Genomic DNA, 16143 nt, shown 5'->3' with positions numbered 1-16143 from the left:
CGCCCAAAGCCCCGGGACGCATCCTTCTCCTCCAGCCCCACAGCGAGGGGGCTCTCGCCTCTTGGGCACTGCGGGGGGGGGGGGTGGAGCATGGGCGATAAGAACCCCCCCGCCCTACCTCTAACCAATCACCTCCTTGGGCTGGGGGCGCACGGGGGGGGGGGTCTTATCTCCCACGCTCCGCCCCGCGCCCTGGGGCCGAGTGAAACAGCTGCTGGGCTGGGCTGGCGAGGATAAGAGCCGCCGGACGGGCTGCTGCTGCTGCATGAGACGGGGCGGGGACGTGAGAGGCAGGCTCACGCCGAGAGCACTTCGGGTCAGGCTGCACCATTGCTGCCCACTGCCCTTCTTGGTAGGCGCTGCCTGTCCGTGCTCAGCAAGCCCCTGCCGTCCGCCTCTGCCGCGCAAACCAGGTACGCGCCCAGGCTGGCTCCAGCTGGCAAAAGCGATTTCGCAGGTAGTTAGTAAGGAGCTGTAGACACAGTGTCACAGCCCCTGGGTTTGCTTTCTGTTCATGCATTGCTCACTGCTCCTTCCAGGCGGGGGGCACCAGCGGCAGTGATCGCATGGGAAGGGAGCTGGCTGGTTGGGTACGGGCTCCGCGGTGGCCTTTGCTGAAACTCCGCTCTTAGACTGGGCACATGCTGAGGTATTGGGTGAGGTAGGGAGCTGTCTTTCACCGCCTCAGTGCACCCTCACCCCATAGGGACCAGCCCTGCTGCCCTTGTTTAGTCACTAGGGAGGGAAGCAATTCTGAAGCCAGTGGACGTTTTGCCTGAGTTACTAAGGGCTGCAGGGATTTGGGTTATGAACTGATGACATGAACTGGGGTGATACTGGAAGCACAGGGGAGCAGTCCTCTCTGTGTATCCTTTAGTTTCATTCAGAGGAGAGAGTAAGTGGGGAGAGCTTGTCTTTGAATGGCAGGTGTAGATTTCAGGACTGGCCTAAAATCTGTGAATTATAACAAACTTTTAAAACATGCAGCCAGTTTTCGTCTAATGGAGAGCCTGCCTAGAGGAGTGGAATAACCTTGGCAAACTACAAGTGCAAATCTTATGTAATCTATGCATTTAACAAAACAGAAATGTGACTGGAATGTGTTACTGATGGATTTCTCACTAACCACAGTGTTTACATGTGCACTAGGTTGTACAAGCATGACTTTATGGCTCAGTTTATTTGCACAAGATTATATGATCGATATAGCATCATAACTCTTTAGTCTCATAGTTATTTTTTCTTGTGTTATAGTTGGAAAAACAAGTCACCCCTTTTGTGCAAGTTTACAATTAAAACTTGTTTGGTAGCTAGCTTCTTAGTACAGGAATACTGGAATTTTAATAATAAATAATATAGTTATAGTATAATTAGCAATTCACATTCTCAAAGCACTGTGCAATATATTTATAGTACAGATTATTTTAGTTTTATAATTCTGCAAATCACTTGGTATGACAATTTCACTCTGTGGGCCATCTCTAATGGTTATTATTATTTATATGGCTATATATATTCAGTGTAAGAAAGGTTATCAAAGTCTAGCCTTCAGTTACTTCATTTTTTATGCCAGTTTCTGTGATGTGATTTCTCCTCTTCTCTAAAATTATACATACAACTACCAAAGCTAGAACCATACCTATTGTAATGTGCTAGTACTGATACCAACAGTTCAAAGGAAATGTTTCTAAGGGCATGTCTACACTTGCCATTTAAAGTGGAAAAAGTCCCTTTTTTGTGCAAAAAACTTGGGAGCGTCTACACTTGCCAATGACTTTTTGCAGAGAAACTCAGAAGTTCCATTGCAAAAAGAAAGCCACCTCTATGAGAGGCGTACAGCTCTTACTGGTGATTCTTTTGCAGTGATGTACAAGTGAAGACATGCTCTAAGTAAACATAAGACTTCCCATACTGGATCAGATGAGTAGTTTGTTCAGTCTAGTAATCTGTTTCAAACAGTGGCAAATAATGGATTCTTCAGAAGAAGGTGTAATAAAGCCCGCAATAAACAATTATAGAATAACATACTAATAGGGACATTTTTTTCCCCCATGGCTGTAGATTGAGAATAAGTCTTCTCTCTACAAGCCAGTGACACATATATGTGGTGCTTTAGAAGGATCAGTTTCACAAAGCTGAAAACAATTATGAGCCAAACCTGTTGGGTGAAAGAAGTTAAATGGAAAAATGTGAATGATAATTGGGAATTGTTTAAGAACATTTTACTAGACTCAAAAAAAAGTTGCAGTCCCACAGTGGAGAAACAAGGGTGCACTGATTAAAAAACAACTTCTTGGTTACAGTGGAAGTGAAGGCATCTATAAAATAATTTTTATAATATAGATATAAACACATGGAAAAAATGAATGTTTACAGCAATAGAATATAAATCAGAAGCTAGGAATTGTAGAAAATTGGTAAGGGAAGCAAAACAACACAATCAGACGAGTTAAGGACAGAAAAGAATTTTAAAAATATGTTAGGAACAAAAGGAATCCTAACAACAGTATTGGTTTATTACTAAATGGAAATGGTTGAATTGTCACTAATGCAGGAAAGGCAGAAGGGTTCAGTAAATAGTAGTTTTCCCTCCAAATATAGAACAGAAATGTTTCCATTCCAATAATAAGTTGGGAGGATGTTAAACAGTAGTTACTGTTGTTAGACAGTTTAAAATTGACAGGTCCGGGTAACTTGCATCTAAGAATTCTAAAAGAGCTAACTGAGGAACTCGCTGGACCAGGAATATTGATTTTCTGGAACTCTAGCAACTCTAGGAATATTTAAAAAGGGTAAACAGAACAACCTGGGTAAATATAGATCTGTCAGTCTGAGATCCATCCTGCGCAAAATAATGGAATGGCTAATGTGGGACTTGATTAATAAATAATTAAAAGATGGTAATATAATTAATGCCAATCAACATGGATTTATGGAAAATAAATCCTGCCAAACTAACTTTATTTTTTTGATGAGATTACATTTGGTTAATAAAGAAGGTAGGACTAGATAGTCACAGTGGCCCCTTCTGGCCCATTAGTCTATAAATCTTCACTGAGCTGTCCACAGTGATGCCCACATGTTTTTCCTGAGCTGTTAATTTAGAACCCAGTTAATTTAGAGCCCACTAAGGTATATGAGCAGCTCATATTACTCCTCTTAAAGTTCACTGCCTTGCATTTGGCCACACTGATTTTAATCTGCCATCATATTACCCATTCATCTTGTTTTAAGTTTTGCCGAAGCACCTCATAGTTTTAAGCAGAAAGATTAATTAATTTTATGGATTAAGGATGACATTCTTTTGACTTGGATAAAGTTCCAGTATTTGGGCTCTATGAGGGTGGAGTGCAGAGAACCGGGGAGGTGAAATCCACCACCTAGCCCAGGGTCAGAGTTGCAGGGCCGCCTGCTGTGCAGCCCAAATGGGGCTTAAGTGGCGTAGATGGACTTGCATGGCCATCTGTACCACAGACGAATTTCTCTCTTTAAGTCAGATGTGGTTGCACGTCCCCATTGCTACTCATCCAAAATAAAGCCTTGGTGTGAAAAAGATCATTTAAGTAGATTACTGTGCTGTGACAGTAGCATGTAGCTGTGTCAAATGGTAAGTTCAAGTTTTGGAGTTTATTTGCAACCCTCGTCCATGAGTGGGAGAATAGACTGATTCCTGGCTTACTTCTAAATGATACTGCATAGAACTGGACTGATCATAGCACTGAGCAATATACTGTAGAGAGCAAAATTGCATTGCCAGGGGCATGGACAAAATGACCTAACAGATGGAAAAGACCTCTAGTTTCTGTGATACTGGAGTTCTGTGAGATGTACAAAGGAAACTTTTTTCTTCCATTAATCTGTATAGCAATTGGCTTAAAGTAATGCCGCTTGGTTTAGTTTTCCAAGGTTGTTGCAAGTAGATAGAAACCAGGGAGGTGAGGAGTGTTGATGGTACTGAGTAGTGAAATGAATAGAAATAAAGCATTATAAAGCAAATAGATGTCAACTTTCTAGTATTTTATGCGGTGTAAATCATTCCAATGAAGGATAAGATGATTTATCTCTTTTTCAATGTGTGTTATGCTGTAAATGAAACGAGTTCTTAAATGGTGGTGTAAAAAATAAAAAAACATTTTGGCATTGGAGTTGACTGGAATGAAAACATAAATGCACTATAATTTACAACAGACATAGAAGCAGGGAAACTTGTTTTGAAATTATCTCTGTGGTCTCATGAAAAGTAAAACTTTTAACTCATATTAATGAGACTTATTTTAGAGGATTACTTTGAATTCATTATCAGTTCAAAGTAAATCCTTTCAAGTGAGCGTCACATTACTATCTAGAAAATTTATATTTCTGCATTACATCAGTATTTTGTTTAGTTAGAAAGTCCTTTATACTTGAGATCCTGAGTATCCCTGAGATTATTATTTGGTAGTGGCAGTGCCTGGAGGTCAGGGTCCCATTGCACTAGACACTATAAACATAGCATAGGGATAGTCCTTGCTTCCCTTTCCATGTTTTAATCTGGCAGTTGAGATGTGTTGGAATGTGTTTGTCTGAGGACAGGACATTCTCATTAGAGGGCCTGGGACTCTGCAATATAATACATATTCCATGGGCTGCCAAAATCTAAGTTTATCAACTTTCAGAACATAATACAGGTTAATTTGGAGGGGGAAGGTTGAATTGTTGGAGTGGGCAGAGTCCCAGTTTTTGTGGGTGGATTTTGCTTTAGTGTTGATATTTGGTAAATTTGTAGTATTTGTATATGTTTTAAAGATTATTTACAAGACCCAGATCACAGGCTAAGTACGTTTTATTAGTTGAAATAAATACATAAAATGTTTGGTTTGCATTTTCCAAACTCTTTGTATACTTTTTTTTCTTCTCTTCCTTTTGTGTAATAACCCTTTAGAGTTGTGATAATGATAAAACATGTTCTTTCTTGCTTGACCACAGTTATACCCTACATCAACAATAGCTTAAAAAAATTGAACTCCAGCTTGAGAATAAGCCAACAATTTTTAAAGCATACCTTTTATGTATTTTCCAAAATATCTTTATAACAATTTGTACTTTTTTTCATGAAACAGAGTCAATGATTTCCAAAAATTTAATTGCTGATGTCCACGACTGCAGCATTTTTGCTCTGTACTTTTCAAATGTATATATGAAAGTGGGTTGACAGAGGAGATAAATACTGTTTCTGTGGCTATTACTTGCAAAACACAGAATTATCAGTTTGTTACTGGACAGCTGATATGTCTTCATAACAACCAGACCAGAGTACATAAGGCCTGTTCCTAGGTGGTGCTAAGGAACCACATCTCCTATTGACCTTAGTAGAAGTTGCAAAGGCATAGTTAGACTTCTATATTTGGGAGGAGCAGGTGGGGCGGTTCCAGTGAGGCCAGCTTTGTGGGGGAAATTTCCCAGTGTGGGGGAATTCTGTGCCTGTCCCCATTTCAGATGGGGCGGGAGGGGAACATTAATTGTGATTCCAGGGACTACTTAGGCAACTGAAAACTCTAGTGTTTTTGCATATAACAACTTAGAACTATCTGACAGGAGTATTGTATCTAATTTCTATATCAAGAAAGAATAAATAAATAATAGCTCTAATACAAGACATGTTAATACAAGAACAAGATGTTCTGACATCTTGTGGCAAGTCACTTGTGGGACACTGGTTAGGTTTAAAATTGTAACATATATTCTTACTCAGATACTCTTACTAAAGTCAGAAGGGACCATCGTGGTCATCTAATCTGTCCTCCTGTACATTGCAGGCCACAGAACCCACTCACTCCTGTAATAGACCCCTAGCCTCTGGTTAAGTTACTGAAGTCCTCAAATCATGGACTGATGAGTGTCAAAAGGCCTTTACCCAGCTTAAGGCGACGTTCCTGTCTGACCCTGTGCTAAGGGCCCCGAACTTTGACAAACCATTCCTAGTAACCACAGATACATCTGAGCGTGGTGTAGGAGCAGTTCTAATGCAGGAAGGACCGGATCACAGCTTCCATCCTGTCGTGTTTCTCAGCAAGAAACTGTCTGAGAGGGAAAGCCACTGGTCTATCAGTGAAAAGGAATGCTACGCCATTGTGTACGCCCTGGAAAAGCTACGCCCATACGTTTGGGGATGGCGGTTCCAGCTACAAACCGACCATGCTGTGCTAAAATGGCTTCATACAGCCAAAGGAAACAACAAAAAACTGCTTTGATGGAGTTTAGCTCTCCAAGATTTTAATTTTGAAATTCAACACATTTCAGGAGCTTCTAACAAAGTAGCTGATGCACTCTCTCGTGAAAGTTTCCTAGAATCCACTGGTTGAAAATTGTCCTTAAAATGTAAAAAGTCTTGTAGTTTACATACTTAGTAGTATATATAAAGGTGCATGTGTTGTATTAATCTGTTTATTCTAAAGTTCCAGGAAGAAATCACCACCAGTGAGGTTCCTCACTGTCTGCGATTTGGGGTGTGTGTCATAAACAGATAGTTAAGGGTTAATGTCTCTTTTACCTGTAAAGAGTTAACAAACAGTGAACCTGGAACACCTGACCAGAGGACCAATCAGGAGACAAAATACTTTCAAATCTCGGTGGAGGGAAGTCTTTGTGTTATGTTGTTTGTCTGTCTGTTCTCTCTGGGTTCTGAGAGTGACCAGACGTACATACAGGCTCTCTAATCTTCTGTTCACATTTAGTAAGTACAAAATTAGAAAGGCGGTTTTAGTCTTTTGATTGTTTTCTCTATTGGCAAATGTGTATTTTGCTGTTCTCTGTTGCTGACAGCTTAAGCCTGCTTTGTTTAACAAAAGACCCTCGTTAAACTTAATGTCTCTGCCTTCAGGCAGTCTCTCTGCACAACCAGAAAGGAGAAAAGGGGAAATTTTTTTTTTCTGGCTGTAGTTTTAAAAACCCCTCTCTTTTCTGCTTACAACAGCTAGCACAGAGAAAAGAGAAAAAAAATAATCCTACTGGCTTATGGATTCTATTTATCCCACCACTGCCACCATGTCATGGTATGACCCCCACTCTGAACCTTAGCGCCCAAAAGATGGGGTACCAGCATGAATTCCTCTAAGCTTATTTACCAGCTTAGATCTGATAGGCTGCCACCAACCAGGACTTGCAGTGCCTGGTACACTCTGGTCCCCCCAAAACCTTCCGAGGGGACCCCAAGACCCAGACACCCTGGATCTCACAACAAAGGGAAATAAACCATTCCCCTCTCCTTTCTTCCTCCCAGATACTCCTCTCCCTGGGTTACACTGGGAGATCCTGTGATTCACCTCCTTGAATCCTAAAACAGAGAGGAATGTCACCTTTCCCCCTCCTCTTTTCCCCTCACCAAGAGGCAATACAGATTCAAGCTCTGTGAATCTAAAACAAAGAGGAAATTCACCTTTCCCCCCGCTCCTCTCTCCCGGAGAGAGAGACAGTGACTAGCACAGAGAGAAATCAGGTTTTTTCCTCCCCCCCCTTCTCTCCTTTCTCCCACCAATTCCCCTGGTGATTACAGACCCCCTCCCCTTGGGTCTCACACAAGATAACCAAAAAATCAAGCAGGTTCTTAAAAGGAAAAGCTTTTAATTAAAGAAAGGGGAAAAAAAGTAAAAATGTTACAGGGCCTGTTAGCTTCACTTAGACCAGGGGGATCTTCCCTCCCAGCCTAAGTATATAAGTACAAGAAACAGAGATAAAATCTTTCCAGCAAAATACACATTTGCAAATAGAGAAAACAATCAAAAGACTAAAACCACCTTTCTAATTTTGTACTTACTAAATGTGAACAGAAGATTAGAGAGCCTGTATGTACGTCTGGTCACTCTCAGAACCCAGAGAGAACAACAGACAAACAAACAACACAACACAAAGACTTCCCTCCACCGAGATTTGAAAGTATTTTGTCTCCTGATTGGTCCTCTGGTCAGGTGTTCCAGGTTCACTGTTTGTTAACCCTTTACAGGTAAAAGAGACATTAACCCTTAACTATCTGTTTATGACACCCCTAGCCTCTGGTTAAGTTACTGAAGTCCTCAAATCATGGCTTAAAGACTTGAAGTTATGGAGAATTCATCATTTACACTAGTTTAAACCTGCAAGTGGCCCCACACTGCAGAGGAAGGTGAACTCCCTGCTCCCCAGGTTTCAGCCATTCTGACCTGGGGAAAAATTCCTTCCTGACCCCAAATATAGCGATCAATTAGACCCTGAGCTTGTGGGAAAGACCCACCAGCCAGATACTTGGGAAATAATTCACTGTAGTAACTCAAAGTCCACCCCATCTAGTGTCTCATCTCCAGCTGTTGGGGGATTTTTGCTACTGGCAGTTGTCAATGGGCCACATGCCACTGTAGGGAATCCTGTCATACTATCCTCTCCATAAACTTATCAAACACAGTCTTGCAGCCAGTTAGGTTTTTTTGCCCCCACTGCTCCCCCTGGAAGGCTATTCCAGAACTTTACTCCTCTGCTGGTTAGAAACCTTTGCCTAATTTCAAGCCTAAACTTGTCGATGGCCAGTTTACATCCATTTGTTCTGGGGTCCACATTGAAGCTGAACTTAAATAACTCCTCTCCCTGCCTGGTATTTATCCCTCTGATGTATTTATAGAGTGCAATCATCTCCCCTCAGCCTTCTATTGGTTAGACTAAACAAGCCAAACTCTTTGAGTCTCTTCTCATAGGATAGATTTTTCCATTCCTCAGATCATCCTAGTAGCCTTTCTCTGCATCTGTTCCAGTTTGAATTCATCTTTGTTAAACATGGGAGACCAGAATTGTGCACACTATTCCAGATGAGGTCTCACCAGTGCTTTGTATAATAGTATTAAGACTTCCCTGTCTACCGGAAATACCTTGCCTGATACATCCTAGGACTGCATTAGCCTTTTTCACAGCCGCATCACATTGATGGCTCAGTCATCCTGTGATCAACCAACACACCCAGGTCTTTTCTCCTCCACTTTTACTTGCAACTGATATGTCCCCATTTTATACCAGAAATCTTGTTAGTCCCTAAATGCATGACTTTTTACTATTAAATATCATTCCATTTCTATTACTCCAGTTTACAGGGTCATCCAGATCTTCTTGTCTGGTGTTCCAGTCCCGGGTATTAGCAATACCTCCCAACTTTGTGTAATCTGCAAATTTTATTAGCATACTCCGTTTTTTGGTGCCAAGATCAGTAGTGAAAATGTTAAATGGATTGGTCCCAAGAGTGATCCCTGAGGAACTCCACCAGTAAGCTCCCTCTAGCCTGATAGCTCACCTTGCAATATGAACTTTTGTAGTCTTCCTTTAACCAATTCCATATCCACCTTTCAGTTCTGATATTAATCCCCATCTTCTACAATTTAACTAATAGTTTCTCATGTGGAACTGTGTCAAATGCCTTTTTGAAATCTACTGCATTCCCTTTGTCTAAAAAATGTTATCTTCTCAAAGAAAGATATTAGTAACTTTGTTACCACCTCTTGAATACAACAACTGAAACATCTGTAGAAAAATCTATAATTACTTTCTGTCATTTACTACTTACTTTTTGAAGTTCACTAAGCTTGGAACAGATCATTTAACTTTAGGAAACATCCTAGCAGCCATTTCTTACCTTAATCACCTGTTAATCAGTCTGTTTATAAACAAAATTCTGACTCCCTGCCTCAGGGGCACAAGCTGGAAGCAGCATATCTCCTGTCTCCTCTGCAGAGCATATTGCATCGCAGGCTTAGGCCTGATGCTTGCAGTCTGGGGGACAGTGCCCTCCCATGCCCCTCCCCAACTCCTCCATGCTCAGCACTTCCTAGGATTAATTTCCAAGCTCCATATCGTCTGCAATTCCTGATGAAGAGAGATCAGGACTTCACTTCATATTTATGAAAAATAGACAGTAGGATTTGTTAAAATGTAAAATAGTCCGGACCAGCTTTAAGTTTTGCATGTATAGCCCGCTGCCTAATTGAACTGCACAGAAAAACTGCATACAGTTTTACCATACTAGGAATGATGGCAGGGATCTTGACCACACATTACCTGGATTCCTTAGACAAGTCCTACAGGTGGCTAGTATAACAATGACGCATGTACTCTGGATAAGATGCAGCAAGTGTTTGCTTTGTTTTAAACCAACCAATTTTTAAAAAAAGTTTTATATAAATGTTCAAATACACAGCAAATCTAGCAACTTCTGTAGTAATTTTCTTTCCACACAGTCCTTTTATGCCAAATGCCCTGGAACTTTCTGTATCATTTTCCTGTAGCCTCTGGCCTGAACTCTGATTCTGTTTCATAAAGCTCTAAATGGAGCTGTTTGGATAATGACAACCCTCTTACTAATTACAACCACAGCTCAACAGTTCCATCTTACTTGCACTCAAGAGAAGAACCTGAAATTTCCCCTTTCCCATCAGAAGTAGAGAAAACAGAATTACAACTTCAGTAAAAAAAGGGAGAGTAAGAAGAAAATGGAATTTAAAATATGAGCACATTGTAATATTTGAAATCAAAGAGTTATACATCTGTATGGTAACCCAAATAATAGGTGGGTAACCTGTACAACACCTGAATTAAACAAAGATAAAATAGAATTTAAGGGATGAAGGCTGGCAGAGTGGACAGAGCCCTAGGTTTGAATTTCAGAGAGAGAGGTTTATTTTCCAGCTCTGCTACCTACAGGTTTTTAAATATCGCAAGAAAAAAGCACTTAATGGCAAATATCATTTGCAGATGACAGAATTTAAACCCAAGACAGGAAAAGTGCAATAGATAAACCAGAACTCCCATTTGTTCAGGCAATAGCTACAGGAGATAGATCTGAGTCTAAAGTTAGGCTTCCGATTTTAAAAATTTTGGCCTTAATTGCAGTGAGATTGCTTGCTGACTTGGGTGACCAGATGTCCCAATTTTATAGGGACACCTGATATTTGGGACTCTTTCTTATATAGGCTTCTATTACCCACACCACTCCCAGTCCTGATTTTTCTCACTTGCAGTCTGGTCACCCTATTGCTGACAGAATGTCATCGGAAAAAAGTAGGCTTCATTATTACACAACTACAAAATTGGGAATAAGTGGCAGGGTACTACTGAGAAGTGTTTGTGGGTTAGAGTGGGTCACAAATTGCATATGAGTCAACAATATGCAATTGCAAAAAAGGCTAGTATCATTCTGGGGTGTATTAATAGGAGTGTTGTACATAAGACATGGGAGGTAATTGTCCCACTCTGCACAGCACTGGTGAGGCTGTAGCTGGTGTACTGTGTCCAGTTCTGGGTGCCACATTTTAGGAATGATATGAACAAATTGGAGGAAGGCCAGAGGAAAGCAATGAAAATGATAAAATGTTTTAGAAACCTTGAGATTACCCGTTTTTTTAATCCTTTCCATTTATGTTTAGTCTTGATAAAAGAAGACTTAGAGGGGACCTGGTAACAGTATTCAAATAAGTTAATGGCTGTTATAAAGAGGACTGTGATCAATTGTACTCCATGTTCCCTAAAGGTAGGACAAGAAATAATGGGCTTACTTTGAAGCAAAAGAGATTTAGGTTACATATTAGGAAAATCTTTCTAACTATAAAGGCATTTAAGCATTGGATAGGTTTCCAGGGAAGGTTGTGGAATCCCTATCATGGGAGGTTTTAAAGGGAGGTTGGACAAATACCTGTCAGGGATAGTCTAGGTTTATGTGGTCTTGCCTCAGTGCAGAGGGCTCGACTTGATGACTTCTCGAGGTCCCTGCTAGCCTGACAGTTCTATGATTCTGTGATTCAGAAAACGAAAGGTATGTACTTCTGCACCAAGTGAAACAGGAGCTACTTATATATCACCTAATCTTTTATAAAAAAAAACAAAACAAAAAAAACCCCAACAAATAACCAGTGTCTTGAGGAACTAAGGTACTTATTTGAAAGCAGAACTGGAAGAGAGAAAGCTAGATACGCCAGAAGACTCATTTGGAATTTGTATGAAAGAAGAATGGACAAAAAGTCATACTGGAAGCCAAAGTGAAGAAGGTTGAAGATGCTGATACATAGCAAATCAAGAGACCAAGAAGCGGAAGAATAAAAAGAGTGCTTAAAAAAACTCAATAAGATACAGGAAACATTTGATGGATTTCCAGAAGAGAAAAATAAAAGGTATGTATGTAGAGACCTGCAAGTGAAGTGCTCAACCTAACTGAAAGGGAGTTCTTCTTGACTTTCAGTGGGAGTTGGGTACCTAACTCATATTTGTGTCTTTTAAAATTCTCCCCTTTGAGAACAAGTAAGGACCCAGTGGCAAAAATGGACACACACAAAAATTAAAACAGATGTTGGGGAAGCACTGGCTGTGGGTTGACAGTACAACAGAGAATAGGCAGAACCAGGAAGAAGAAAACATCCTAGTTCAGTGTCACTTAAAGACACTAGGGGAAACAAACAAACAAAAATCCAACCCCGTTCTTCATGGGATAAAGTTGCTCAAACCACCAGAAATCATAGAACTCTGATAGTAAAATGTCTCCAAATCTCTGCAGTCCACTAATAACTAGGACCCTACTAATTTCACAGCCATGAAAAACGTGTCACGGACTATGAAATAATCCCTTCCCTGTGAAATCTGCTGTCACTGAAATCTAGTTCAGCCAGGGTGGAGCAGGGAAAGACTTGTTCTTCCCCAGCAGGGCTGTTATGGGGGGAGATTAGACCAAACTTGGCCCAGTGCCCTTACAAACACATCGAAAGTACCATCTAATCTGTAATCATAAAAACATATTTAAACACTTTCTAAGTAAAAGTGTGGACATTCACAGTGCTCCTTCCAAGCATTTAAACCAGTTAGGGTGGTGTGCGCTTCCACATACCAAATCCTAATGGGTCCATAAAAAAAATGCATGTAAAACTAAATTATTCACCAAAACATCTAAAAAATTAAACCATCTGGTATACCTAACTAATTTATAGTCAGTGCCCCAATCCCTTAGTTGTCACTGGGGTCTGGGCTTCTGCCCCCTTCAACAGCTCCTGATGGAGCTTAGGGCTTCTACTCCAGGCTCTTGGCAGGGCAGGGGCACTTGGGCTCAAGGCTTCTGCCCAGGCTTGGGGCTTCCACCCTCTCTTCCCCCAATGGGGAGTGTGGGAGGGGGCTCAGGGATGGGGCAGAGGGTTGGGATGATGGGAGTGGGGGAGTAAGGGCTTCGGCTGGGGACACAGGTTCTCGGGTGGGGCCAGGGATGAGGAGTTTGAGGTGCAGGCTGCCCCGGGGCTATAGTAGGGAGAGAGGAGTCCCCCCAGCATTCTTTCCCTGCAGCAGCACCTGGGGAGGAGAAGTGCCTCTCCCCGCCTCGGCAGCTCTTGGATTGGGGCCACAGGATAGGCACCTCTCCCCTAGCTGTTGTGGGGCTGGTTTGGGGCCAGGGGAGTGGCACCTCTCCCCCTGGCCACGGCAGGTCCAGGCTACAGCTGTGTTGGGGAGGGAGGCACCTTTCCCCACCACAGCAGGTCCGGAGCTGGGGGAGAGGCATTTCTCCGCACTGCAGCCCTCAGTGCCTGTGCGGCGCTTAATAGAGGGAACTTAGCTTACTTAGAGGGAGCTTAGCTTCTAATACCACAACACTTTTAAATTTTAGATGTAAACATCTGAAATAGTGAAATTGACCAATTTAAAAACCCTCTGGTAGTGAAATTGTCCAAAGTGGACTCTGAATTTGGTCGGGCCCTACTAATACCCTGTGAAAACCAGATCCCTGTATAATAATTTAAGATGAATGGAGAAGGAGCCTTTTGCTTTTGACTATTGCAAGGAAAAACATTTGAAAAATTTTTGCTAATTTACTTTTATAAGAACCAAACAATAGAGTTTTATGTTTTAGTCCATGGTGACTTTGTAAAGAATAGAGAGAGGAATGCAGTTGTGTTTCTCTTTGCTGCCTGTTACCTTTATTGTGAATCTACTTACTGTGAAGAGGGGGGTCCTATGGTTATGGAGTACTCAAGACTCTCCTTCTGAAATGGTTAGCAACATCTTCTGGGAGAGTGGGAAGCTAAGACCCAGATTTCCTTAATGAGGGGGAGGGGACAGCTGCACCTAATTTTCAGAATCACAGGGCTGTGTCCTAGGAAGGCTTCTTGTACTAAAAAAACACCTACTCTCCATGTCCTGAGAAATTACTGTAAATATATACACATCTTTTGTTGGCATGTTTTTATATTTTGACCTTGGCTAAATAGGCAGCCCAGAGGAATTGGGGGCCTCTGTTTACTTTGGGTTGGTCTCTAAATATGTAAGGCATCTTTCCTTAAAAGAAGGGTTTTCCTCTATAATTAAGTAAAATCTTCTGTTTGTGAGGAGGACTTTTGGAACTGAGGCCAGGCATTAGTGCAAATGCTGTTAGAGAAAGCTGCAGGCTACTGGTGCAGATAAATACATAGCAACCTGTACCTATGTGTGTGCATGGATTTACCTTGATGAAACAGTATTGTGATGAGCATGGCTGGCTCTGCAGTTTTCGCCGCCCCAAACAGCACGCCGAATTGCCACCACAGGCAGCGGGGTCAGTCCCTGTGCTCTTAAGGCAACAGGCGCGTTTCCACAGTGGCGGCAGTTCGGCGGCAGCTTCTATGTTTTGCTGAAGCCGCCCTGGACAGCTAAACATAGAAGTTGCCGCCGAATTGCTGCCACTGTGGAAACATGCCTGCCGCCCTAAGGGCACAGGGACTGCCCCCCCCCCCGCCCGCGGCGGTGGTTCGGCACACTGCTTGGAGGCAAAACAACAGGGACTGCCGGCCCTTGCAGATTGCCCCCCAAGCACCAGCTTGGAATGCTGGTGCCTAGAGCTGGCCTTGGTGATGAGTTGTCTATGGTTCATTTCAGTGCACCTGTCTGTAGCCAGAAAAAAGCTGCCATTCTGCCCTGTAGCTGTCCAATAGATATTCTGGGGAAATTCTGGTCCAAAAAATTAAAATTTTGCACACAATATTTTAAAATTCTGCAAAATTCTGCATTTTTTGTCAAAATAATACAATATAATTCAGCTAGTTTCAATTATTTTGGTAATTTATTTAAACTACAATACAGTGAATAGAGAATGCGAGTGGGGAGCATTAGAGGAAATCATCAAACCCCCTCTGTCTTATGGTAATGTAGCTACTATTGGCTCTTTACTTCGAATTATTAATTATCAAATATATGCAGCCATATGCTCAGTGTTACATCATAAGCAACTGAAGAACAAGTAAGGGCAGGGGACTCAAACTCAGAATTTATACTGGCTACTGAACATCTCCCAATAGGTCAGTAGCAAACAGTTCCTGGAGCACGTTTTGATAGGAAATTTTTTCAGTCCAAAAATTTAGACCAGTTCTAATCACTAAAGCAACATAAGCATTAATAAGGCTACACTGTCCTTTACAATAAGGCTCCTTTACACCACTCTGGCAACATAAAGGAGCCTTAAAAGTTTTACATCTGTTTTACACCTGGGGGAATTCACTAAGTAGGTAGGCTGCTACATTCTTCTCTGCCAGACAGAACTTTGCCTGCCCTATGCCTACCTCTTCAGAAATACCCCAAAGTCCTGCTCCTCCACTCTGAGCATGCTGCAGTAGCGAGTGAGAGAGACAGTCAGTCTCTCCCTCCCTCCTCTCGGCACTGCCAGGAAATGTGCACATGACTGCTCCTGCTGCTTCTCCATCAGAAGTCATTTTTCTGCAGGTAAGCAAAGAAATCTAGGGGGGGGCATGAATTCTGTGGACACACAGAATTCCCTTAGGCGTAAAGAGAGCTGGATGACATATAGTCCATTTAAAAAATCCCAGTGCTATGCACACAACCAGAGTCTGGGTACCCCTCAAAACTTCAACCATGTACAGTTCTGCACTTATTTTGCAGCATTTCTAGGTGGGCAGATAAATCTTTGAAAAGAGACATTTTTTGCTCCCACAGAAAAGTAGGTACATACAAGCTGCACTGTACATAGATGTAAGATTCTTTTGAAAAGTTGAAACTCTCCCCATCAGCTTACAAATATTCTCATCCTGAAATCCTGCCCAGAAAATAAAAAGGGTTGGAAAGTATGGATTGGAGATTGTAGGAAAATAGTGTCATGTCCCACTAAGTAACAGTGAAATACTGTTCAAATATCAGTGC

General features: G+C 41.8%; 1 protein-coding gene across 3 annotated transcripts in view; it reads left to right on the top strand.

Annotated features, from left to right (window-relative positions):
• Positions 1-247: 247 nt before the first annotated feature.
• COL21A1 (collagen type XXI alpha 1 chain) overlaps positions 248-16143 on the top strand; it is a 214967-nt gene continuing 199071 nt past the window's right edge. Inside the window, exon 1 of one of the 3 annotated variants that reach the window (XM_030555641.1) lies at positions 248-413. The gene's annotated coding sequence lies outside the window, so the exon portion shown is untranslated. The remainder of the gene's footprint in view (positions 414-16143) is intronic. The other 2 variants (XM_030555640.1, XM_030555639.1) reach the window with 2 other exon arrangements.

The sequence above is a fragment of the Gopherus evgoodei genome, chromosome 3, assembly GCF_007399415.2.
Source record: "Gopherus evgoodei ecotype Sinaloan lineage chromosome 3, rGopEvg1_v1.p, whole genome shotgun sequence".
Lineage (NCBI taxonomy): Eukaryota > Metazoa > Chordata > Testudines > Testudinidae > Gopherus > Gopherus evgoodei.
The sequence above is the reverse complement of the archived record's forward strand: the minus strand, read 5'-3'. Positions and strand labels throughout refer to the sequence as shown.